The sequence below is a fragment of the Sinocyclocheilus anshuiensis genome, unplaced genomic scaffold, assembly GCF_001515605.1.
Source record: "Sinocyclocheilus anshuiensis isolate Anshui unplaced genomic scaffold, SAMN03320099.WGS_v1.1 scaffold124, whole genome shotgun sequence".
NCBI lineage: Eukaryota > Metazoa > Chordata > Actinopteri > Cypriniformes > Cyprinidae > Sinocyclocheilus > Sinocyclocheilus anshuiensis.
In genome coordinates this window covers 1,183,157-1,208,158 of record NW_015554082.1, presented here as the reverse complement: position 1 = coordinate 1,208,158, position 25,002 = coordinate 1,183,157, and the positions used below count along the sequence as shown (strand labels likewise).

The window sequence follows — 25,002 nt, the reverse complement described above, 5'->3', positions numbered from 1 at the left end:
GAAAAAATAAATAAATTAAAAATAAAAATCTACCAGTGTTGACAACATATATTAAAGATCCATTCTCTTAATATCTAATGTAGTGTTGCTTCTCAAGTAAATAATCTTGTTTCAAAACCTTTTAGATATTTTAACTGTAAAATAAGATTAATTCTTGCTAAGAAAAGCACTGCACTGTCTATGCACTGTTTAAGTCTATGTGAATGGATAGAGATCTCCACAGCCATCACCTGGAGTCACTCATCAGTCCCGTCACAGTGAGAGGAAACCAAGGGCAGCGGTGCTACAGAGTGGATGTGGTGGCTCACTGTGACAACTGCTGCAAAAAGTGCCATTAATTTCTGTCTGAAACAGCTTTATCTGCTCCCTTATCAACTCAGCAAAATGCAGGGCCTTTATTTGTTATTCGACGTGTTAGCAAAAGAGAACAGGAGGGCCTAGCTTCTCAGAGGGTGAGCGGTTGCAAATCAGCATCCCCCAAAATCCTCACTGCTGGGTGAAGATGTGTCCTATTGAAGTGAGGTTGGGAAGGGCAGACCTTTGGACATGTCAGAGCTGGAGTGACAGATGGAGACAAAGAAAGGAATGAGAATAAAGATAGAGAGATGAGGTGGAGGAAGGTGTCCCGCTGTGCCCTTCTGTCCACGCTGCAAACAGCAGGACTTTAATCTGATGGGTTGTGTGTATGTCTGGCAGTAAGTATAAGTGTGTGTTACTCTCGTTCAGGTCAAAGCGGTGAGGCTCAGAGCGGGTTGGATGTCATGCGGCCCACAGGGGTGGCGGTGGTCAAGGGGTAGGGCTCCTGCCTGCTGGGGAGCTTTGATGGGTGGCACACTCTCCCTGCGAAGCCTCCCAGGCTGGCTGGCTCAGGCGGGGAGGTGCTCTGCTGTATTTTGTTTTGACCTCAGGCATGTCGGAGCTGTTTCCAATTACGCCCTTGGATCGGGTGGCGTGTATTTCTACGTGTTATATGGGATCATAATTGACTATAACTGCACCCTCTTAACTTTAACCAGGTGCACCGGCCAAACCGGAGAGATTAGGCTTGCGCTCTTACAGGCACATTGTGTGTCGAGTAAGTCTTGCCAGGGTTCGACACCGAGATCCGATTTGGCACTGAAGGAATAGTAGGGAGATTGGCCGTGACTTATTGCCAGATCTTACTGCTATCGGGCTGAGCGAGTGCACATGTGGCCGTGTGTGTTCAAGAGTCGTGTCTGTGGGTTCTGTTGTGCTTTACGAGCTGTGTTAAGTTGTTGTTGTATATTTGTGTTAGTCATGCTCTCCTGAGGCACAGCACTGCTTAGCCCAGTGCAGCAGCCGTAACCGCAACCATTTTTCCAAGAGGTCTCGACGGAATCGCTGCCGTACGAAACAGCGAAAGTAACAACATGTGGACATGCACCCACCTGCAACGGGTGCTTTATGAGCGGCCCCCCCACCCTCTCGGATTAAAATAGCCCCATTTACTGGCCTGACAAAGGGGGAAGAAGCCCGTTATACATCAGAACCCAGAACTTTACACCGGGAGAGGGGTGAGAGTGGGGATTGATGGCTCATTGAAGTGCCACTCACTGAGAGAGAGCAGTTATGTCAATCCAGTCTAGTGTTTCAGAGTTCACCTCGGGCTAAAGCCGAGCTAAGTGCACACCGAGTGAGGGCGGCCCAGGTCAGCCTGCAACCAAAGACAACCATCTAACCTGAGAGGAAGTTTCCATCAATCTTACAAATCTTACTTAACAGTACACGAAATCTTACCACACGGACAGGAAAACAAAGGAAAATGATGAAAACAATGAGACCGTCGTGAAACCAGAGAAGAAGCCGACGTATCCGTATATTTAGTTATATACTATAACTATCAGACCGAATGCATGAGGTGGTCGGGACAGAGAGATGCTTTGGCTCTGAGCGTCCTTGTGTGGGATACTGTGTACATGGTTGAGGCCTAACAAAGGGCAGAGAACAGAGAACAGAGAGCAGAGAATGAGGGCATTGTGTTGGACAGGCTGGTGTTGAGCAGGGAAAGAGTGAGTCTGGGTTAAGAGCACCATCATTGATGGCACTATAGAATAAACACGTCTCCTGAACACTGATGAGCTGAGCTATCACTTTCAACAAGCTCATTACTGTCACTTCATTACATGTCCCACACTCATCTTTGATGCTGACGGAGAATGGAGGAGCAAGCAAAAAGGAAGAGAGTGAAATGAGAGTGAACAATAAAGTATGGTCAGAGCTACAAGAAAAAAAAAAGAATACAAATCTAAATGTGAGATAAACTTATGTTTATGATACAAAGCAATTGTAGGATATTAAAAACAATTTAGGGTATTTAAATAATAACAAATAAAATGTGATATATATACACATACACATACACACACAATTTAGAGAAATAAAGTCTCGATAATAAAATATAACGTTGATATTTGAGAAATAGTCCCAATTCTGATATCAAGGTGCAAATACGAGAAGTGAAATTTCATTAAATAAAAATGTGCAATTTTGAGATATAAAATCACAATTATGAGATATAAAAATCACAATGTGAAATATAAAGTTGCAATTACTAATAATAAAGCCACAATTATGAGACATGAAGTCACAATTACCTCAGATAATTTTTTTCTTTGTTACTCTGAAACAGGCGTCTATAATAATGGGGACAATCTGTGACTCTTTCAGGGAAGTAAAACAAATGTTTTTGTTGTTGCTCCAAAATGCCAAATGATTCACATTCAATTGTTTGTGTTATTCAGTGATCCAGCGCTCGTATAGATAATTTGTTCTAATGCGCTTTTTGGACAATTGACAAGTGGGAGGAGATGTGGAGCTTAATAAGAGGAAGCACATATGAGTGTGTGTTTGGGGGGAGGAGTGTGTTTTTAATTACATGATGTGTGTTATACGGATGGTTAAAAAGCCAGTTACAGAGGAGAGCGTGTACAACTCTGCCAGCATTGAAATGCATTCCTCACTAATTAAAGCAGCAACTTCAGAAATGCCATAATAACATTAATTAGGGGGCTGCTATTTTCAACATAATTTGCTAATTAGTCAGAGACACAGCACTGTGGATGTGACTAATTATTGGTGGGTTGGAGCAATAGACACTTGTGACTTGGGTGAAAATCACACTATTATGGGGTCTCACCATTATGAGTGTGACTCAGGACCCGACAGAGCCTTAATGGCTTGTAGTCTGCTACCCTCCCCCTTTAAATAAAATGCACTACATCAACACTGGACACAGTTTATTTACTAAGACTTGAAGATGCAGTGTCCACACACACACTAATTAGTATGTTATCGGCTTTACTCTTGACCCCACCGGCCTGTCTGTGATATTGGACTGAGGATGAAAATACATCTCAGCCCACAGCATGTCACTTCCTGCTGTGTGACCTAATCTCCACACAGACCTTTGAAGCCCATACTCCACATACACTCCACGGAGGCATGTACGCACACATCTACTAGTGTGTCGTTGTGCGTGTGTGTAATGTATTCAATAAAGTTGAGTTGTGCAACGCATTTTACAGAAGAAAATCTGTTGAAGATGCGGTTATCTTGTTTTATAGTCTTTAAAAATCCGGTCAAGGCCTCTGAATAATTCATGTCTGAAATCTTTAGGGCTGTTACAGGAGCTCTGGCTGGTTGTTAGTTTGTTGCTATTGACTGTATTTAAATGAATGTCCTTTTGATTGCCTGAAGAAAAATCCTCTAATATTCGCTAAAATTAAGAGCAGTTAAACTCCATCCAACATCATGGAGATACTGTGAAATACTTTTAATCATTAGTACTGTATGCTCATACTATAGCTGCTTTGCTGCCTACATAATGATGAGCTTCCTCATAAAGATGCATCCTAAACACCTTGGAACGTCAAATGTGATTAATTTTAAACACTCTATGAACATCCCTCTTTTAAAGGGAACGTTCATCCAAAAATGTAAAATCTGTCATCCTTTACTTTTACTCACCTATATGACTTACTTTTTCTGTGGAACATAAAAGAAGATATTTTGAGACTTTTTGGTCATACAGTGAAGGTCAATGGGCTTAAGTGCTGTTTGAAAAGAGATGAGGGTAAGTAAATGATGACATAATTTTTATTTTTGGGTGAAATATCCCTTTAATGGTCACTCACCCACACAAATAAATCTATTGACACAATACTTTAATAAACACTGTTAAAAAATACATTGTAGACACAAATATTCTGACTGCTTCTGGTGTGTGTGGTTGTCTTTAGCATTGGTTTCTTGAGTTTCTTGAGAGAATCAATTCTAGAGAAAGTTTAGGTTTCCTTCACACTGTGTGTTGCTGGACTAATCCACATCAGAGAGTGACATAAACAATGGGGCGGTAGGGCCCTGCGGCCATTTAGACTTTACTCTTCACCTGATCTTATTCACTACTGAGTGTATCACTCACCCCACTGTATGAGTCTTCAGTAAAGAGAGAAATGGGATGAGAGGGGTGATCTGAATGCAATGTTTACAATGTTTACAGTCTTACACAGTCTTACGTGACAGGACTGTAATAATAGCTAATATTTTGTTATATAATATTGGTCAGCATACAGGTCATTTTTTAATGTATTATTTTCCCCTGTCCAACAAGGATGCAATGCATTGAGCAAATGTGAGAGTGAAGAAATTTTGTTTTATTAAATAATGTTAAATGCTGCTCTTTTGAGCTTTCTATTCAATAAATAATTTCACATTATTACAGTTTTGACTGTATTTTTAATCAAATAAATGCAGCCTTGGTGAGCATACGAGACTGCGTTCAAAAACATTAAAAATATTTACTGAACTGAAAATCTGACCCCAAACTTTTGAATGGTAGTGTACATGCAAACTCGATCATTAAGTGTTCAAATATAGAAGCGTTCCTCCAAATACATAACACAGTGGTCATAGGTCATTTCTGCAGAGACCTGTAACCTTAACTTTCAAACACAATGATGTATGTTCATTTCTGCATGCATTTAAAGTGTATTTTTAATATACAGTGTGTATGCTTAAATATTTCCTATCATTTTCTTTCTATCTCTTTTTTCTCCGATGCTGCTGCTTCTCTGTGGGGTCTTCTAACAAAATATAAAAAATATTTTATTCAACAGACATAAAATACTATTAGTATCATAGAATATATGGGAATGTTTGTTTAGATGCAGTACTGTGCACTAATTTAGACCATTAACAATCACACATTCTCCATCTACCCCAGACCTTCACTGATTTTACCCTGTCCAGATCTAATTTCATATCTATTACTTTCCTTTTTCCCTTTCGCTCTCTCTCTCATGCACTCTTCTGGAGAGACCTTTACTCATCTTGGCTAATGACTTCCAAATACTTCATCAGCATGTAGCCTTAACCTTGCTGTTGTTTCCAAACACCATAACGGCTCTAATTAACTGCTTCCCCCTTCTGTTTTACCTACCTCAACACACACCCACACACACACATGCACACAGAGCCTAAGCCAGTTTCGTTTTGCTGAGTTCTTTGCCCAGTGCTCTTTACAGTTTTAGTGCTACAAAGGAAATATATATTTTTAAGAGCTTTGTGTGGATGGATGATGTTAGAATCACTGGCTCTCGCCCCACCGGCCGTAACAACAGCATCTCTTGTTTGTTAAAGTGCTCACGGCAGTGTTTAGTCAAGGACTCAACATTCGTACACATACTGAATCCGGAGCAATAAGGAGAGTTGAGTTTGCCTCAGCAGATTCACATTGAGATGGCATTAACCCTGAACACTAGTCTGGGCATGTGCAGCCTGATTAGAAGAAAAACAGCCCTATAATATGTGGCATTTATTTACATATTTAACTTTTGATCTTTTACCCGGTACTTGCCCCTCAAGTCAACGGAGAGAGAAGTATGAACTGAGGGGAAGAGCGTGTCGCTCAAGTTCAAGGATTCTCTTGCCTCACTTGATAAACATATCTGAAGATTCAGGCTTTAAAATCCAGGAACCCTGCTGGGGCGCAACCTGACCTCATAAGTTTATTAATTACTTTTGTTATTAACTATTCATCATGTTTTCTGATGTCCGTCCCAGTGCTGTGCTGAAACAAGACCTATATTCTTTCCTTTAGCCGCCGTATGAAAATCTAACAGTCCACTGAACTTGATAAGTGTGCCATCATCTCGTTAATCAAATTACTTATGAACCGAAATTGACAGTTTTCATTAATTATAAAGGATTATTCTAATTGCGATTCAAATTTATTCATTTAGAACAGACGGCTTTCAGTAATATTTCAGCAAATTTGCATATTAAATGGAGAGGGTGGTTGATTAAGTATGGTAATGTATGCGCGATGCCGTATTTTGTTTCTGGTGGGCCATATGCGGCATGGTGGCTGGGGCAGGTGAAGACTCCAGAACGTGTTTAATTTGTTTGACAAACACGGAAGGGGACACAACACGTCCTCTGGCACCCTGCGCTCCACTCACCCCTTTGACCCTCACCTCCCTTTGCACCCACCTTTACCTGTACGTGAAATACTGTAAACAAACTTACGTCTAAATTTTTAAAGGGACAGTTCTCCCAAAAATGAAAATTCTGTTTACTTACCACATTCATGATGTTCCAATCCAGCATGTTTTTTTTTTCTGTGGAACACAAATGGAGATATTTTGAAGAATGTTCATGGTGCTCTTTTGCTTTTTCCATCTCCATCATCTACTTTTTTACTAATGAAAGAAAGAAAGTTATACATGTTTGGAACACCATTAGGATGAATCAATTCTTTTTTTTTTTGGAGTGAACTATTCTTTTAAGATTCTGATTGATATGTCTAACAACATTGTTTCTTAAAAGTGCCATCATGTCATAGCGATGGCTGAAATCTACTAAACCGGTCACACTTTAGTAGTTTATTCTTGTTCAGAAACTGGCACGGTGCTTTTGCGACTCTTCAAATGGATTTTAATACTATTTTACACTACAGCTGTGTCCCATTTGTCCTTTGTTCCCATTCTTAAGGTTAAATCAAACCCATTCTTTCTGGAGTTTCTCCACAACAGATTTGTAATATTTTTAATGGATTATGAATACACAGCAAGAGGAGAAGTGGAATTCCTGCTCCAAACTCATGCAAAGGGCAATGCTTTAGTGTAATTTAATACAATAGTTATGGCAAATGAAAAAAGAAGAATAAAATGAGCACATCTATCAACACCGTATGCATTTACACAATGTGCCCTTGCTTACACAGGAACTCTTTATCAAGATAAATATAGCTTGCATACTATACTTTGAATTTAGTTTGCAGATACTACATTTTAGAGTATTTGTGTGTTTATACATCACCTTCAAGCAAAGAAAAAGTACACGCGCGGACTGCCGTCATCTAATATAAATGCATTAGTGCAAATTTCAGTCTACTAGCGCAGTCCAATGGCAATAAAGCATTATTAGATTCCTTAGCAGGGGTCAAGCCCCTCTGACAGGTCAACGGTTAACCCTGTAGCTTTACTTGGGCCCTGGACTGTTGTTCTGGCTGGGCGCCTGGGTGCCCCTGGGTGCTGGGCCACTTAAAAAGAAATAACCTAGCGCAGCTGCTGGTGTGTTTAATTAGATTTTATGTGTGTGTGTGCCTGTAATGATGCTGAAACGGATCCTGCGCTTTGACGGCTGAGTATTGACAGTCTTCGAGTGGCTCGGTGACAAGGCCATTCTTCATTACTCATGGCCGCAGGAAGAGAGGGGACTTGGGGTGGGGTATTGGGTGGTAATGGGGTTCTGGGATTTGGCAGCGGGCCAGCGGTGGCACACCCAGTTGGGAGAGGCTCGGCGCGATTGCCATCACTTTGCCTGTCTCAGATTTATGAGGGCTGCTTTAGAAAGGAAATGTTTCAATCAGCCGTGCCTGCCGAGCATGTCCATCACCCTGACAGCCATTTATTTATGACATCATAGAATTAAATCCTGTGTACACACACACACATACACACACACACAGACACACACACACACAGATCTTTTTTTCATCAATATACATCTCATTCATTCTGCCCAACAGTCATATTGTTTTATATACTTTGGCCGTTGCCCTGCTGAAGTCCAGTCATGCCAGGGAAGCCCTTATTTAACGCTGTGCTCTGTGGCTAAGTGGAAGAAACCTTTTAGAAAGTACATAAACACAGACGTGAATACTTAGCCAACGCAATGTTACTGTGGCAGGAAGAAACCTCAGTACTCATGAGGACGATAGATTACCCTCAAATGTCTGAGCCTTTAAACTGGACATGCTGTTTTTAAGTAGCTAGCTACAAACATGTTGAAAGTTTTGATAACTTTAACTCTATAAACTGTTACACTGGAATGACAGCAGTTAAACTGAAAAAAAAAAAAGATAGACATGGCAGATTGTGCTAATGACTGCTATAGCACCCCCTTGTATCAATACAGAGAATACAGCTTGTAGTACAGTTAGAAGTGTGTGTTTTGGGGCCAAGTCTTCTATTCTTGGTGTGCATAAGAGACTTCTTTTGAAAAGATGAAAAAATCTTACCAACCCCTAAATGGTAGTGTACCTATTCAACTGTTGTTATCCACCATTTTTTCATGACAAAGTTTTGCTTTTTTTCTAATGTAAATCTATGGAGGATCCGTGTTTGTATAGTTAAACACAATTTAACTAAAATTACCTTAAAATAATAAAAAAAAAACATTGCTGCTGTGGCACGTATAGTAATGATATTTACAGAAAACCAAGATTCTAAAACTGATCTGAGTTAGCAACAGTAACCCAGGAGGAACGAATCTTAGCAAAGGGTCAGTCTAAGTTGAATTAACAAAGCTGCATTAATACTAAAGGGTGTAATAGGCCATCATAACCAAAACTAGCCTTAAAAAGGGTTTTAGGGATTCCACTGAAGAACTACACACTGAATCCAGGAGTCCGAGACTCCCACTTTCTTCTTCCATCAATGTGACATGATGAGACCGACACCCCTCCACTTTGTCATGAGAAATATTTAAAGAAAAACAGAGTGGAATTACCTGACACAGGACAGGATTAGACAGAGAGCATGGACTGATACATTTTTCAGTGCAATGAGATGTTGTGGCTGAATAAAACATTGCTTTTTAAATAGGCATAGGCTAACATGGAAGGTGTTTCCTGCCAGTCTCTCAGCGAAACCGTTGACAGCTACACACTCATGTCACATGCAGCCACACGACTTACTATACAGTTCAGTATACTGTCTCAGTGCACTCTTTCTTGCCACTTCCACATCAAATTTGGTGTCATCCTCCCGTATTCCATCCGTTACCGATTGGCAGCCTGTCTGAGCATGTGTGACATAAAGAAATGTGTGTGTGTGTGTGTGTGTGTGTCACTGGCTGTCCTCGGTGACAAAGTACATGGTGCCCTCTTTGTAAGTACAGAGACCCGTCCTGACTCTCTCACACAGTATTAGCATGCCAACATGCCCTCTCGCACCTTCCGCCTTCGCACGTGATCCTACACACTAGGCCGGCTCGCCCCTTTTTCTCTCTACCGCACTGTCTGTCAGTGACCCCACTGTTACTCTGAGCTCTTACAGATGGCCCGAGCTCAGATAGCATCTGTCTCCTCCCATCCATCACAAGCGGCTGCTCTGCGGAGCTCCTCGGCAGGGGCCCGCGTGCCTGCCAGATCCGTTACCCCACCTCCGTGTGTGGGACTCAGGTAGCTGCCTGCTAGCCTACGGTCACTCCAAAGGGGGAGGAACCTAAGTCTCCACAATCCAGACTGGGAGCGAAGGCCTGGCTGCGGGTTATTAATGGGCCCCCCTCGTTGTTCCTCGGCCCCCGAGGCGTCTGCCTCCGTAGCTCCTGGCACGGGACACTGCCTCATAAATCTACTTAAATAATACTGCACGGCAGCTAGGGGAAAGGGGTCAGTACGGAAACAAGGCAGTCAAGCTGAGATGAAGTGTCAGTGATGCATGGCCTGTGCCCTCTGAATGCAGGTAACGTTCCTCCCAACACACACACACACACACTCACTCACTCACTCACTCACTCACTCACACACACACACACACACACACACACACACACACACACACACACACACACACACACACACACACACACACACACACACACACACACACACACACACACACACACATATAGAAAAAAAGGGAGGAGGGAACAATGCACAAGCTGGAACTATGAAAGAGATTTTATCAGGAAAACCAAATATATATTTTCATGTGAAACTTCAACACCAGAGATGCAGAGGAGTCCCCCAAAATCAGAGCTCCACCAGCAGACGAAGGAGCTGTAGGTCGCAGCTAGTGGAGTGGCAGCTGAAAGCCGAACATGTGGTTTGAATTAACACCCTCCCCAGGGTTCAGCCCAACAGCGGGGGGAGGCAGGATCTGAGACTACCTTGTGATGATAGACACATCCATCTGATTATTGTTCTTCTCTTGACACACATCACTTTCACATACACTGTAGAGTTCCCACGCTTTTTTCCTCTTCGTGCTTCAGAAGATTTAGTGAACTCAAAATGTGGATATGATAATATTTCTAGGAAGATTATAGACTGGGTTCAGAAACTAAGCAGGACTAGGTCGACAATATCACCATAAGTGACAAAAATGCATCAAAAAATAAATTAATCTGTTATCTAACGCTTGATTTAGCTGGGAATTAAATTCTACTAAAATGGATTACATCAGTTTAAATAAGCATTAAAGGGGTCATATGATGCGATTTCAAGTTTTCCTTTCTCTTTGGAGTGTTACAAGCTGATTGTGCATAGATAAGATCCCTGAAGTTGCAAAGACTAAAGTCTCAAAACCAAAGAGATATTATTTATCAAAGTGTCAACATATTCTGTTACACCAAATACACAAAATAATGATCTTTAAAAAAGCATCATATGACCCCTTTAATGTATATATGCACCCATAAATTTGTTTAAACGTGCCAGCCTCCAGCTAAGTTTTGGTTCCTCTCAAGGTTTGTTCTTCATCTACTTGAAGATCTTAAGGAGTTTTTGCTTGTCACAGTCACTTTTCATTTGGACACTGGAGGATTCTGCTATTCTTTGAAAACTTGCTTTGGAAAATATGTTAAAAAAATAAAAATGAAAAAAAAAACATTAATATTTTAACATTGTATATTTTATTTTTAAAAAAAGCTTTAAAGGGGTCATATGATGCTTAACGAGCCGTTTTAGGGGGGTGTGGCAGAGTCTTAACTTTGATAAAGAATATCTCTTTGGTTTTGAGACTTTAGTCTTTGCAACTTCAGGGATCTTATCTATTCACGAACAGCTTGTAACACTCCAAAGAGAAAGGAAAACTTGAAATCGCATCATATGACCCCTTTAAAATGTAAGAAAAAATATACATTTCTTAATTTGTCATTAATAGACTAGCTATTTACACTATACTGTTCAAAAGTTTGGGGGCTGATTTTTATTTTATTTTTTTTATTTTTTATTTTTTGAAAGAAAGAAATTAATAACTAATTCAGCAAGGATGCATTAAATTGATCAAAAGTGAAAGTAAAGACATTCCCATTGGTACAAAAAAATACTATAAATTAATGGTGTCCTTAGCTTTCAAACTTTCTATTCATCAAACAATCCTATAAAAATGTATCACAGTTTCCACAGAAAATATTAGGCAGTACAGCTGTTTTCAGTATTGATAATGATAAGCACCAAATCAGCATATTAGAATGATTTCTGAAGGATCATGTGACACTGAAAACGGCTGAAAATGTCAAATAGTTGTACTGATCAAATAAAAGCAGCCTCAGTGAGCCTACGAGACTTCTTTCAAAGGCATTAAAAATATTATAAAACTTTGAACTGTAGTACATTAATGTTCATATCATAATTAAATGTAGTTTTTTAAATTCTGGTGAGTAAATAGACCTGATAAAACCAAACTGAGCAACACCTCTGCTAGTTAGATAGCATTGTTTTGACATGTTCTGTCTGTTTTGATTCATGAGTTCACTAGCAGTTACTAACTTCTTCCTGTAGCAGCTCTACTCTAAGCAGCCTTCAGTGTTGCGCTCGGCTCAGAGAAAGCAGCCCGTGCGCCGGAGCTTTGAGCGCAGAGAAGATTGTTATATATTAGTTTAATAAAGTCAGAGACAAATGAAGCCCCCCTGCTAAAGAGGACTGTGTTACACACTTCATGAACCAAATTAGTGTGGCAGCGCAACACGCCGGCGCGTCGCTTTTGTTCCGGAGATGATCTGCATAGCGGAGCTCATTTCTCAGACAGATAAATCTGACGGCAAGCCGTGACTTCCCCCCCTGAAGTAAATAGTGTAAATAATGAAAGGGCCTGCCAGCAGTGCTTGAGGAATGACTTCATCCCGAGCTATTTATACAGACTGTCAGAGGGGAACAAAAAAGGAACTGGGCAGGGAAGTGAAGAGAAGAGAAGAGAAGAGAAGAGAAGAGAAGAGAAGAGAAGAGAAGAGAAGAGAACCTCCATCTGATTGGATAAAGAAACAGACTGGCTAATGCCTTTTGGTTAATAGAGATGGAGCACCACTTGAGTGTTGTGTATGTGTGGTTGGGAGGGAGGGAAGCTTTTAATTGAGAGGTGAGAAGGATGGATCCCACAGGTTAACTCTATTCTTCAAGGGCCATTAATATGGATCATATAAGGTTTTCAGTGCACCGCACCTCCAGTGACACATGGCATGCTCTATTAATCCTATTGATGTTGTGGACTTGCTGGATGATTATGGTTAATATTTAAAATAGATAGTTATCAAGAACCTTTGTAATCGGGTCACAGTTTAGAGTCAAGTACTAAAGGGCATGAGGGGCACTTAAGGATGTGCCCAAAACTTCTATCTCTCCCTTCAGGTGAGTTGTCCTGCTCATATGATTATCAGAGCAGTTACACCACCATTGAAAATTTGAGGTTGGTAAGATTTGTAATGTTTTTGCATTTATTTGATAAAAAATATAAAATTATTACAATTTTAATATATTATTACAATTTAAAATAACTTTTCTATTTTAATATATTTTTTAATGTAATTTATTCCAGTGACGGCAAAGCTGAATCAGTGTCACATGATCCTTCAAAATCATTCTAATATGCTAATTTGGTGCGCAAGAAACATTTCTTGGTGTATTGCTTAATAACTGTCATGATTTTCCAGGATTATTTGATAAAAAGAAAGTTAAAAGAACATAATTTATTTGCAGTATAAATCTTTTGCCACATTATAAATGTCTTTATTATCACGTTTAATCAAGTTAACGCATTCTTGCTGAATAAAAGTATTAATTTCTTTCAAAAAAGAAAAAAAAAAGAAAATCTTACTGACTATTTGGAATGGTATGTGTGTATCTTTACCTATGAAAGTCTGTTTCCACCTGTAAAAACTAATTAGAAAAGTAATTACAGCTACAGATCTCACAAAGTGACTTCAGATATCACATTGTGATTTTATATCCCACAAATTGACTTTATATCTCATAACTCCAACTTTATTTCTCATTCTTGCAACTACTTGTAACTGTGACTGTATACCTCACAAAGTGACTTCATACAGTATCTCACAATTGTGCCTTAATTTTTCATTTTAAACTTTATCTCTCAATTACCTTATTTATTTATGTTAGGCAAAAACAGACTTCCTTACTTATCTGCTTATCTCAAACACTTAGCTTTCTTAAATGTCTTTGTAAATATATTAAATCAACCCAGTAAGTCCATTATTTTCCAATCCAACATTTTTTTTACTGCTGATTATGGTTGCTTTTGTGACCCTGGACCACAAAACCAGTCATAAGTAGCACAGCTATATTTGTAGCAATAGCCAAAAATACATTGTATGGGTCAAAATGATTGATTTTTCTTTTATGCCAAAAATCATTAGGATATTAAGTAAAGATCATGTTCCATGAAGGCATTTTGTAAATTTCCTACTGTAAATATATTAAAACTTCATTTTTGTTTAGTAATATGCATTGCTAAGAACTTCATTTGGACAACTTTAAAGGTGATTTTCTCAATATTTAGATTTTTTTGCACCCTCAGATACCAGATTTTCAATGGAAAGCTTATTTATTCATCTTTCAGGTGATGTATAAATCTCAATTTCGAAAAATGTACCCTTATGACTGGTTTTGTGGTCCAGGGTCACATTTGTGTCTTTGAAAGTTTCTTTTAACCAGGCCAACTTGTCTAAAGTGTATTTTAAACTGTAATATCACCAGACTCATTTGGTTTCCTCATTTAGTAGCTATTTAGGAAGTGTTTCATGTTCTTATAATTAGAGCTCTTGTCTCTCGGCTCCTTCTGGCCCCTCCTCTCTCCACTCTGTAGTTTTATCTTGACGCGGCTCGTACCGCAGATCAAAAAATTGTCCCGCTGAGGATGCCGTACTGCTGGCAATTACCAAGATGTTTATTATATCTGGTCTAATAATTTTGGTCGCTACAGGGATTATTTAAAAATTATTACTGCTTTGATGCTCGCGCTTTTCTCAGGTTGTGATTGTGTGTTTAATTGTACCAAAGTGACACATAAACCCCATCTTAATTTAATGAAAGCGAGAAAGTGAGATTATTAAAATATGACTGCATCGGCAGCCCGGCTGTGTAATTATTTTGGTAAATTTGTGCTGGGAGGCATGATAGGGCAAACTGTACTCATTTGCAGGAGGCTAATTTAATAAACCTCAACCCTCTTTATATGAAGGTTGAATGTTTTCCTGGTTAACCCAATTGAAAACAACACCAATTTGCTGTACTAATATTTCCAGCACTATCGGGCTAATGATGCTAACTCCAAACAGCCCGGAACCAGTAATTAACGGAGATGCTAATGAAAAGGTGACGGCACCTCCAGCAAGCTACGGCCAACACTATCTATCTCGGACTGGTGGAAAATTCCTCCTTTTATCTCACAGCCCATAATCCTCCTCTTCTAATTAGCCACTGCATTCAGGCAGAATGGAAAATCGCAACGTTCATCCCCGCTTTTCCGGAGAGATTGAGAGAGCAGGGTTCAACCCAAAGAGACAAGTGAGGAAGAGAGAAATGCTGTCAGTTGGAGGAGGGAGGAGGAGGGGAGAGACAGCAGTGTGTGTTACACTCTGCTGGTCACCTGTCAGCTGTCAGAGCAATTACAGCACCTCCTAGTGTTAAATGTTTAAAGTGCGCATTAGCATGTAGCACAGTGGCATCCTGTCCCTGTGATCCTGCGAGGCTGGCACTCGGAGACAAGCCCCTGTGCCGCCACAAATCGCTGCAGACAGCTCGCTGTTAAAATCAATATGCTGCAGTTTTGTAGCGCTTCCATCTGACTGCGCGGCATTGTCTAATATAATGTAAATAATAAATTATCAGAAGCAGATTACCAGGCGGCGGAGACACTCCACCTCACAGTCTAATAGGGTCGCATGTCCCACTTTGCCACATCTGTTTTGCTCGTGCTCAGTCTTTTGAATATCCTACAATTAAAAAATAAAGGTTCCAAAAAGTGGATTTTCACAGCTATGGAACAACCATTTTGGGTTCCCAAAAGAACCTTTCAGTGACCAGTCGACGGTGGCGCCGGCGCCACCACGTGCATGTTTTACTGATAAGAGCAAAAAGAACTTAAAATGCTCGTTCATTTTTGTTTGTACACATAAGAGTAATACACCATTCGAATCTGTAAAGGGTCTACTTTTATTTGTGTACACTCACAATATCAACAAAACATTGTGCTTTTGAAAATAAAGAAAATATACAGGGTGTGCTTTTAGCCGTCTCATTCTCCGCGCATATCTGTTTGAAACGCGTCACTAAAATGAACTGAAACTCAGCGAATATTTGACACACACACGAGAGACATATCTATAGAAAGCTTAACATGTCTACTTTTAAACGAAGTAAGTCATGACGAAAACAAATATTATGTGACAAAGTAATCAGTATGAAACCAACGTGATGTCAAGTCTTGGCCGTCGCCCTCATTATCGCTAATGTGACCACGCCCACGCGCCGATCGCGCTTTTGTTATTACAATAGTCCACGTGAAACACGCACATGTAAACGCCCACATCACAGCAAACACAGCAGCGAGACGTTTCCTCAAAGTTCATCTCGGCTACTTCGCTTCTGGAAGAAGACGCGCTGAGAGGAATAAGACAGAAAGTACATACATGCTGCTCACATATTATTGTAGCCCAGTTTGTGCTGATTACAGTGTTATTAAACTTTAGACATTCAAATGTTTGTAAGCAACTGAAAAAAGCACAAATGTCAGGGCATGTCAAAACTTTTCCAGGCCCCAAAACACCCTCGGACCCCAGAGGGTTAATGTGAAGAATGTTTTTCCACTATATGGAACCATTTGTGGAATTACAATTACAATTCTATTACAAAGAAAGGTTCTTTATTGGCATCTTTGGTTCCATGAAGAACCAATCAAATTTGAGGACTGGAATTAACTGTATCTAACAAATGGTTGTATACAAAGAATTGTATTTAAAGAAATCAATCAAATGATGGAGAAAAGCGCAGGAACAGGCATATAAATAGATGCACTGTGCATTCACATACAGTATGTAGAGAGAGAGAGAGAAAGGGAGGGAGCAAGAGACATATTAACAAACAGTGTCATCAGCAGACTTAACTCTGTTGACTGTCATTTTTTAGAGGCCTTGTGCCAAAGCATAATGTAATAAAATAATATAACAATGTAATTGTAACAAAAATGAAATAAGATTCTTTAGATGTTCTTTACACCATGGAAAAATGGTTCTTTTAAGAACTGTTCACAGAAAGGTTCTTTGCCGAACCCAAAATGGTTCTTCTATGGCAATGCTGTGAAAACCCCCTTTTGGAATCTTTTTTTTTTTAAGAAGGTTCCATGAACACTAAAGGTACTTCATTGAACCAAAGCCAATAAAGAACCTTTATTTTTCAGAGTGTACAAAAAGAATAAGTGGATTCATTAGATGTAATTGTAACAAAAATGAAATAAGATTCTTTAGATGTTCTTTACACCATGGAAAAATGGTTCTTTTAAGAACTGTTCACAGAAAGGTTCTTTGCCGAACCCAAAATGGTTCTTCTATGGCAATGCTGTGAAAACCCCCTTTTGGAATCTTTTTTTTTTAAGAAGGTTCCATGAACACTAAAGGTACTTAATTGAACCAAAGCCAATAAAGAACCTTTATTTTTCAGAGTGCACAAAAAGAATAAGTGGATTCATTAGAGATAATTAGAGACAAAATTAACAATTAAATTAATTTTGAAAGCATAGAGTTTGATTTTCATTTTCCACATGCACTTTTGCAAGGCCTCCTGTGAGCGCTGCCATTATTCAACTGGTAAAATGTAGCATGGACCCCTTTGCTGTGGGTTAAAAGAGCGATTAGGTTTTAGTGGGACACGCCAGATAACAGGAGACGAAGACAGGGAGCGAGTGAGCTCTAATTAGGTCAGTGGAAGAGAAAAGCAGCGCATTCGGTCTCTGTGAAAAGGTCCCTCTGTCCTTTGCGTCCCATTTGCGGGTGACTGGATGAGACAGGTGAAGGCAAGTGGAAGTGGTAGCTGTCAATACGCCTCCCTCACTCTCCTTCCCTCTGATGCCATGAATTATTTGTGAGAGCAGGTGATGACAAAAGGATGTCGCTCGCTCTCAAAGCCTCACCTGCCGTCCCGTCACACCCACGGAGGGTTGATTCCATCAGACACGCGAGGGGGAACCAACTCCCTCCTTTACATTTCTCTCTGCTCTGCTCTTTTCTCTAACCTCATCATTTCTGTATCAAAGCACAGTAAACGAGTGTTGTCCTGCTCTAGCTCGACCCTCCGAGCTCCTCCTCTTCCATGCTACACATTTCCATCTTTCAAAGACAAATCCTACATATTTTGCAAAGGCATTATTAGTGGTGTCCAGCTAAACTTAAAAGTGCTGTAAAATCACTTTATGAGCATAGTTTAGTTTATGTCAATGGCTTAATCATTTGCTATTGCTATTGATAGTCAGAGGCATGAGCATACATTTTAAATACAAAAAAATGTCAGCTTTTCTATATGTACTGTACATATATTCCTACAAGTACTACTCTGATTTTATGGGGTATAAGTATTCTGGGTTATTTATCTAATCTGAGTGAAATGATAAGAATAGGTTTTGTGTAGCAGCAACAGCTTATATCTTATTGATATAAGTGGGAAATTTTCATTTTTTGACAGTCACAAAATATTTATTAAACATATAGAAATGTATAATTAATTTATATAAAAAACTATAGTTAATATATTATGAAGAAATAAACAATTAAATATATTATACATTAAATTAACCTAGATTAATATATGACAAAAATTTTCAGTGAAATGTTCATTGTTTGTTCATGATACCATAATAAAATAACTAATGCAAACCATGCCAATAATAATAAATAATCATTTAATTCATGTCACAAACACCTAAAAAGGTAGGCTTTACCGATAGCAAAAAGGACTGTGAGGTAACTATACATAAAGCACAGTTTTGAATTGAAAACAATTTTTGCAGACATCAGATTGAATGGCATTAGGTCAAAAAACAATATTTCTTTAAGGTTAATCTGACTGCATTCTTCTATCCTGGTGTTTTTTAGGGAATTTAGGGATGTGTGAGTAACCGAGTATTACTCAGGCTGGTTTGTTTGAGCCCTGTGGCAGTGAGTAACAGTGTACTGTAAAGCTCTAGTCTTCACACAAAAAGGCGGTCTAATGATCCCACTGGCTGCTAACCCTCAGGCCTGCGCTGTCCCTCCACCACCCCTCCATTCCCACCCTTCCTCCCTCCCTCCATCCATCCCTGCCACATCTGCTGCTTCTCGCCAAAGGAAAAAAATCAATCTCTCCATCATGAATTATTGAGGTGTTTGCCTACAGCCTCTGAAATATACAGGAGGGTGGTCTCTCTCTGTATCTCTTTCCCACTCTCCCTTTCTCTCTTTTCTTGTACATTTAGTTTAAGATATGTAAATTATTTTTTTTCTTACTTTCCACCATTTGTGCAGTTCACATTGCTTTGAATGTATTGTGTGGTATCTTGTATTTCCCTCTGAGCGGTGCAATTAATTTGTGGCTTGTGTACATTGGCGATGCACAGTACAGAGGCTGTTTACAGAAAATATATCTGTTTGTCCATAGCATTCTGTATGATTAGCTTAAACAGAGGTCATTTATGCTGAATTAGTCAATTACAGGCATTAAGCCAGAGACGGAAGGGTTCGATGTGTAAATCTTTGCAGAAAATGGACAAAACAGCTGCAAACTGAGAGTTAGAGCACTTCCACTCTCTAAACCCTCCCTTACCGAACTCAAGTTTGACTTGTTACACCATCGACTGCTGTACTACTGCTGGTCTTGCTCGCTCACACACCTCTGCTGGCACTTGTAAACAATAGTTTTAGCTGCAATGATTACATTAAATCAGGCAGTTGTCATATGACATTCATTATTCCTCCTCCAGTGGCAGCGTTTGATGGACAGCTCCCTAAAACCCATGTGTGGTGGCTGCACATCATTGCCTGGCTTCAGCTATCAATTACAGGCTTGAATTTGAAGCATTTATTATGTAAAATAATTCTCCCGTCTGCACTGCACTCGTCTCCTGGGTCTGATCCCGCTGTCTGAAGTGTAATTTCTCTCCTCGCTCTCCTCTTTCACGTTCATTGTCTCTCGCTCACTCGTTCTGTCTCACTCAACTCTTTGTTGTTATTTCGCAGAGAGTGTGTCTTGCATGCATTGCTCTTAAATCGACACGGCCCAGAAGGTAATGACATAAGATGCCAGTGGATTGTCTGAGAGAGGAAATGCAGCAATTCAAACCGTTTAATGCTCAAGAGCTTTAGTATAGCAAGAGGAACAGGCCTCATTAATTGTACCTCTTTGGAGTGAGCATACAATATACTATGATACTTTAAAGTATATATATTTATCTTTTTTATGTTTAGCTGGCTAATGGTGATCTTGGACTTATACTGACAACTAGTGGCATGGATGCAGCATAATGCAAAGGTATTGCCACATGATACCATTGCAGAAATGTGCAGTTCAATCAGCCATGACTCATTTAGTCCATTGGTGAAAGTGTCAAATAAGAGGAGGGTTAATGATATAAAGCGGTTGATCATGTGATCTCAAAAATGGCACCTATGAGGCGGCCCACTTAATGTAAAATAATGTATTTGATAAAAAAAAAACAGTAATATTGTAAAATATTATTACAATCTAAATCAATGTTTTCTGTTTAAAAATATTTTATAATGTAATTTACTATATGATGGCAAAGCTGAATTTTCAGTATCATTACTTCAGTCATCAGTGTCACATGATCCTTCAGAAATCATTCTAATGCTGATTTGCTGCTCAAGAAACATTTATTATTATTATCAATGTTGTGCTGCTTAATATTTTTTGTGGAAACTATGATCCATTTATTAGTTAATTTTTTTTTTTTTTACTTTTTATTCATCAAAAATATATCGAACACTGTAACAATGTAAGTATACATATATCTTTAAAAAAATCCTGAAAAAAGTACTAGTGTACCTTTAATATACAATACATGGCAAATTAGAGGTTTTTCATAAATAAATAAATTCTGTGCACAAAAGAACGATCCACACAAGCTCAACTAAACAGGACTACAAATAAATAATGCTTTCACTCTGAGGAAACATTTGTAGACAATGGAAGACACAGAGTGCGAATTCTTCTACTCTCATGTTATGATAAGAGAATTCTCTTTGCTCGCTCGCCGTTTTTTCTTTCTCTCTCTTTCTTTCTGAAATAGTTCTTCGGTTGCATTTGGCACCAAACTCGCAGGCCAGTGCAGAAATCCAGCCATAATAAATGGAGGGAGGAGGGAAAAATAAGACATCTGAAAGACCAGCTAAGCAAGCCGGTGATATTTCTTTTTTTTTTTTGCCTGGGACAGATCTTTTGGAGATGTGTATTGTAAGCAATTTTAGAGCTGTCAGCACAACATGCCTACTGGTCTCTGCTTGCCTGAAGGCGGAAGGAGGGGAAGGTTAGACTTGTAGCTGTCGGATTGTTCTACTTGCTTTATTATTATTTTATTTGCAGTATCTGGTCTTGAAGGAATTATGAGCATATTAGAGACCGTTCAGGAGAGAGGCTAACCGACGCACTTGTGTATTTTCAAAGCATGAGCGATATGCTTTTCTAAAGGGGGGCAGAGAGAGAGAGAGAGAATGACAAACAGAGGCTGAAACGGACAGCAAGTTACAGGGCCGCCCGGCTTTAACGCTGCCGCTCAGAAGATTAGCCTATCACTCATCAACATGGTGTCGCCTTACTCAATTAGCCGCAACTCAAACTCTGTGTTTTAAACAACTGCAACATTCCTATCATGCCCACACAGTAGAGGTAATGGAGAACTGCCTTGAGAGGACATCTGCCCCTGCTCCCATTAAGACCAAGCCCATGCTGCTGTCTCACCGAGGCATTCTGGGAGACGGGAATGAAGATAAGATGGTGTAAGGTGAGGAGAAAGCGGATGAAGAAAGATATCATGCCATACCGAATGGCACTTTGAGTGTCGCTCCATGGCAAGAACTGGCATCAGCTGTGTCTCCCAGAAATGGACACATTTATATTCTCTTTCTCTCACTCTCCCCCTCTCACACTCTTATGGTCTGCGTTAGCCTTCATAAAATATTCATATTGGTTGTGCTCAGTCCCATAATTGCCATCTCAGCTTCTGAATAATTGATGGCTGGTGCCGTTGACTTGGTCTCATTTACTGAGAGTGTGGGTAATACCATACTCGCACATGCCACATGCTCTAATGCCATGCTGCTGCAGTTAGTGCTGACTCCAGATCAGCCGCTCGCTCTGCACGCCGCTATCATTCATCTGAAACCACCCTCACAGCTAGTCAAATGCATTTAAATCAATAGCGCTAGTGACTTAGGCTACAAGTATCACTGCAAACACTGGGGGGCAATTTGATTTCGTTTGATGTGCTTTTAGGAGTGACTCGAACTCAATGAGAGGCTGCAGAGACTTTCCCAAACGCTCTTTCGTTTATTAAAGTGCATTTTTCTGTGATCGTTGCATTTTGAGTGGGTGTCTGATTGGAAAGAGCACTTTCCCGTGTGGATGTTTTGTATTTAATTTGACGTCGAGCGAAACGGGCTTCATTTTTGTGAATCATTCCTCAGCTGAGATTTGAGGAGAATAACGCAAACGGCTTAACGGCTGAGTGTCCAAGTTGGGCGACCCTGCAGGAGAGTTAATTAACAGGGCAGAGGTGAGCGGACAGATGTGACCCCTAGACAGACCGACGTCAAAGGTCAATTTGTTGAGGATTACATTAACCCTGCCTACACCAACCCCAACCCCATCACCCTTCGACTGCTGCTTTAATTCATTGCTCTCCTTCTTTTTCGGCCTGACATTCACTCTTACCCCTCTTCACGGCTTGGGTAAGCTGCAATCACCCATTAGTGCACTGCAAAGTGAACTTTACAGGCTATTTGACTCACTGTGTTCAGTCCGAAGGGCACTGCAAAATGCACAGGAAACAATAGTATATCAGTACATCACATCACAGTAAATGTAGAGAAAAAAATTCCAAGAAGTCACTGCAAACCATCTGAATATCACAGAATAATTTGTTAAAAATAAACACAGGGATGAGGTGAATTCTTCACAGCTGCTTGTGGGTATAAAGCACACAAGATGTGACCATTACAATATTATCATCATAGCCATGGGTCAAGAAGCAGTTAAAAAGACACACTAATTTTAAAATAAAATCACACAAGTAATTTTTTATTACATATCACAGCCATCATTTATTGTAAATGTTTGTCTTTTTGATCATACAAATTCTATTAATTTAAAGAAATAAAATATTCAAATTAAAATCTGAATATAAATATTAAATAATCAGCACAACTGTTTTCAACACTGATAAAAGGAATGTTCCTTTAACAGCAAATCAGCATATTAGAATGGTTTCTGAAGGATCATGTGACACTGAAGACTAGAGTAATGGCTGCGGAGAATTCAGCTTTGAAATCATGGAAATAAAATATATTTTAAAATGTAAAATAAAGATAAAATAAAAATAAAAATCACAGGCTCCAAACTTTAGAATGGTAATGTAGATGTATACCTGTGCGATGTGCCTCATGTGTTTGATGACACTGCAGCATTCCCAAATGGGGCATTTTTTCAAGTGAAGTGAACTTCAACAGATATATCCTGCTCAGTGTGTATAGCGAGCAATGAACACTGCATAGAACCCCTGTGAATCAGAGCGCAGCTACTCTCTCGTTCTTCCACGTTGTCATCTGTACTCTTTCCATCTCAGTTACAGTTTCATTAGCAGCCGGTTTGATGTGTCTAAAAGTACAATGTAGTTATTAAGCAGAGCAGTATGTGACAGGTCAGGCTCTGTGCTGTGACTTAAACTCATCCTACCCATCAGACACTTGGAGCGTTGCCCTCTTCCTCATGCTGACTGTGGTAATAGCCCTCTCTAATTGAAGTGCTCTTAGCCACGCCATTTGCAACGTACCGTCCAATCTCTTCTAAAAGCATAAGGTCCCTGTCCGAAGTGCCCTATGGAGGGGACGGTGCGCACTTTATTAAACATTACACGTGTGATTACATGTCCCCTCCCTGTTTGGCAGGAATCGGAGTACTCTCGCTATTGCTAATGGAGCTACAGGGTCAACAAAGTCAAACTATATCCACATTACACATGTGGATGAGGGCTCTAAAAACTATGAGTGAGTGTTTATGTGAACGTGGCGTGCGGTTAGGAGACCATAAGGACAAATCCATATCGCGGAGGGAAAGAAAGACAAAGGATGTCTTCCTAAAGTGAGGGCACCCAGGGTTTTGCGGGGGATTTAGGAGGACTATGAGAGCGTGATGTCAGCGATGGGGTTAAGCCCAGACTTATCTCCACGCAAAGCAGGAAAGAGAGTAAGAGAAGGAAAGCGAGAGCGTGGAAGAATAAGGGACAGGTCAGGAGCGCTCAGACAGGGTCAGTGGCAGGAGGGAATCAGTGGGGAAGAAAGCCGCGGCTTAGAGCTCTTAAATGATATTATAGACGAGGCCTGTAGCGCTAATCTGTTTACCCAAGCAACACAGTGGATAACACACACAAACATGTTTTTATCAATGCACACACACTGAGCTGCAAAATGCAAGATGTGATCTATATGCGCAGTGCTATGCATGATATCATATTTGAAATATATACACACACAAACACACACATACAGTGTGAATTTTCCATCTGACATGCTACAAGGCACAAAGGCATGAGAAAGGGATGAATGGATTGACGCACATGGATGTGAAATGGTGTACAGTAGATTAAAGAGCAAAGGATGAGACCTGGACCGCTTATCCTAGAGGAATCACAGCCAGCACAAACAGACTATGCATCTTACATTCCTTCAGCACTAACAAGCCAGCTGCACACACACACATACACACACACACACACACACACACACACACACACACATTTGTTTTCATATCGTGGTGGGGGCTTTCCATTGACTTCTGTTGTTTTTATAATAAGCTACTACAGACTGGCCTAAACCCAAACTTTAACTTTGACTAAACTTTATGTAGCCTATAAAAAAAAAGCAATATTTTTTTTTATCATTTTATGTAAATCATTTTAACCTTTAAAGACAGCCCTGTGTGTTTAGTTACATATGTATATATCTAAAACAATGAAAATGACCAAATTATTTCTTATTAGTGTAGCTCATGAAAGGAAGATATGTTATTATGTGTGCAATTTTTTTTTCTGTAGAAGTGAGCTAAATCTGACAAAACCACCATCTGGTGAAATCAATTATTTTCATGATCACATATATATACAGTGGGTACGGAAAGTATTCAGACCCCCTTAAATTTTTCACTCTTTGTTATATTGCAGCCATTTGCTAAAATCATTTAAGTTAATTTTTTTTCCTCATTAA

At 39.7% G+C, this 25,002-nt stretch overlaps 1 protein-coding gene across 1 annotated transcript in view; it reads left to right on the top strand.

Moving 5' to 3' along the window:
• LOC107669108 (transcription factor COE1-like) overlaps positions 1 to 25,002 on the top strand; it is a 132,354-nt gene that overhangs the window by 61,126 nt on the left and 46,226 nt on the right. The gene's annotated exons all lie outside the window — the stretch shown is intronic.